This window comes from Jaculus jaculus, chromosome 11, assembly GCF_020740685.1.
Source record: "Jaculus jaculus isolate mJacJac1 chromosome 11, mJacJac1.mat.Y.cur, whole genome shotgun sequence".
NCBI classification, from domain to species: domain Eukaryota; kingdom Metazoa; phylum Chordata; class Mammalia; order Rodentia; family Dipodidae; genus Jaculus; species Jaculus jaculus.
In genome coordinates this window covers 54,956,088-54,959,102 of record NC_059112.1, presented here as the reverse complement: position 1 = coordinate 54,959,102, position 3,015 = coordinate 54,956,088, and the positions used below count along the sequence as shown (strand labels likewise).

General features: G+C 37.6%; 1 pseudogene; it reads right to left on the bottom strand.

Annotated features, from left to right (window-relative positions):
• Positions 1–2,257: 2,257 nt before the first annotated feature.
• On the bottom strand, positions 2,258–2,782 carry LOC101615339 (annotated as a pseudogene).
• Positions 2,783–3,015: the final 233 nt, after the last annotated feature.

Sequence of the window (3,015 nt, the reverse complement as noted above, 5' to 3'; positions counted from 1 at the left end):
TTGAGTGGTTGATTGATTATTTATTGCTTAGATTTTGAGTTCTTTGTATATTCTAGATACTAACCCTCTGTCAAATGTATAACTGTTGAAGATTTTATCCCATTCTATTCACTTGATTGATGGTTGGCTTAGTTGGATAATAGTTTTTAGTATCATGAGGTTCCAGTGATCAAGGGTTTGTCTTATTTCCTCTGCTATTGGGGTCTTATTTAGAAAGTTTTTTCTTATGCTAATAACTTAGAGTGTTAGTCATATTTTTTCTTCTAATTGTTTCAGCTTGTTGAAAATGCTGTCTTTGGTCCCTTTGTGAATGATCGGGTAGATGTAGTTTCTACCCCTTATACTTGGAATTACTATCCTATCATTGATCTAAGTGTCTTTTTTTTTTGTATCAGTACCATGCTATGGTTTTATAGAATATTTTGAAATGAGGTATGGTGAAATAATCAGAAATACTCCTTTTGCTAAGGATATTTTTAACTGTTTGAGGCCTTTTTGTGTCTCTATATAAATTTTCAGAATTTTTTTTTAACTATGTGGAGAATGTTGCTAGAATTTTTATTAGAATTACATTGGACATGTATATTGTTTTTGATAGGATATCTATTTTCATATTATCTCAATTTCTTTTTTAGTGCTTTTATGTTTTCATTATATAGATCTTTCACTTACTTGGTTAGGGTTATTCCAAGATATTTAATTAATCTGTGGCTATTGTAAATGCTACTGCTTCCCTGATTCCTTTCTCCACCTGGTTGTCATATATGAAGGCTACTTATTTTTGTGTGTTGATTTTATATCTTGACACTTTGCTGAAAGAACTTATAGGAACTTTTTTGGTGAAGTTTTTTTGTGTCACTTATAGATAGAATCACAACATCTTCAGTATCTGGGATAGTTTGACTTCTTTTCTAATTTATTATTTTATTATTATTATTTTATTTCTTCCTCTTGTCTTATTGCTTGAGCTAAGGCTTCAAGTACTAAGTTTAAAAGCAATGGTGAGAGAGGGCACTCTGTCTTGTTCTAGATCTTAGTGAGAATGCTTCTAGTTTTCCCCCATATGCTATGGGTCTTAGGTATGTCATATATTATCCTTATTATATTTAGATATAATAGTTTCTTCAGTGTTTTAATTATGAATGGGTGTTGTATTTTGTTAAAGGGTTTTTCTGCACCTATTGAAATGATTTGGTGATTCCTGTCATTTATGTGATGTATTACATTTATCAATTTCCATATGTTGAACCATCCCTGCATTCCTGGGATGAATCTTACTTGATTGAGGTGCATATACTTTGGTTGTGTTCTTAGGTTCAGTTTGCAAGATTTTATTGAGAATTTTTTCAGGTACATTCACCAGGAATATTAGTCTAGAATTTTCTTGTTGGGTCACTGTCTGATTTTGGTATTAGTATAATTCTGGCTTTTTAGAAGGAGGCAGGGAGTTTTCCCTTCTTAATTGTGTGAAATAATGTTAAAGAGTGGTTTTAATTCTCAAATGATAGTCTGGTACAATTTATGAATCTGTCTGGACGTGGACTTGTTTTGTTGGGAGACTTAATTACATTTTCTTTCTTTCTTTTTTTTTATCACATATAACAATAAAACTGTTCTTGTCCTCACTTCAACAATTTAGAACAAGTCTTCCAATTCAAATATAAAAATGATCCAGATAGAGAATTAAAATATTCTATTTAGTCACACAAGAGATTTGAAACCCCACGTCCTTCCTCCTCCTTTTGAAGCAAGGCCTCACTATGTAGCCAGGCTAGACAGGTATATCCAAGGTGGCCTTGCGTCATGATCCTTGTGCCTCTGCAGGGGCCATTGTTGTTGTAGTTTTGAGGTAGGGTCTCACTCTAGCCCAGGCTTACCTGGAATTCACTCTGTATATTCTCAGGGTGGATTTTTTTTTGTTTTTTTTGAGGTAGGGTCTTGCTCTAGTTCAGGCTGACCTGGCATTCACTATGTAGTCTCAGGGTGGCATCAAACAACAATCCTCTTACCTCTGCCTCCCAAGTGCTAGGATTAAAGGTGTGTGCCACCATGCCTGGCTTTTTTGAAATCGTATTTCTGAGCCACTTCTGTATAGAAAGAACCCAGCTTATAATAGTCAGCAATGGGATATTAAACTAAGAAGTCTCCATGGAGATGGAAGTCCTGACAAAATTCTACATTGATGATGACATTTGCATACACAGGAGACAAAGTTAGGCCTTTCCACACAACTGCAAATCTTTGCAATGACTTTGTTTTAAGTCAGTGTCTCTTCATGTTGTACGTATTCTCCAATGTCTGCTTGATGAAATACCACAATCGCCATGGGGGTCAACTTTCCTGAAATCTTGTGTCAACTTTGCTTCCACTCCAAAACCCAAAGGAATTTCCGCCATGGAATACACCACCACGCCCTGGTATTGAGATGTGTTTTCAGTGATTCGACCCAGACCAGATTTGAACACATGGCTTCCATACAGGAAGGACTGCTGTGCTCCAGGCTTTATCCACACTTTATGCTTGGCATAATGAGTGAGGTAATCCAGAGCTGTAATGTGCAAGTGGAACTTGTGGGGCTTGGTGAATTTTCCAAAGCAGGTCCAAGTGACACGAGTTTGTTCCCGGAGATATTGGCAGCCAGCTTCAGGATGTTCTCACTGACGTAGTACACGTGGTCGTTGTACAGCCGGAAGCCAGTCCACCAGCAGCTGCAGGTTCTCCCCGATGTATTTGCGATCTTCTCGAACATGACACTGGTCTCCTCTTCGGTCAAAGGCCTCATCGTCTTGCTGGCTGGGCCGGCCTCGGATCTTGGTGCATCCCTAGCCGGAAACGGAAGCTGGCCACCCACTGCTCCCTGTGCAAGCCTGGCCTCTCTAGCCGGATTCCACGTGTTCCTCGCATCCGTCTCCTTAATTGCATTTTCAATCTCATTTGATATTTAGCTCTATTAAGATAATTTATCTCTTCTGGCTTTAGTTTTGGTAGGTGGGATGAGTCAAGGAATTTAATTGT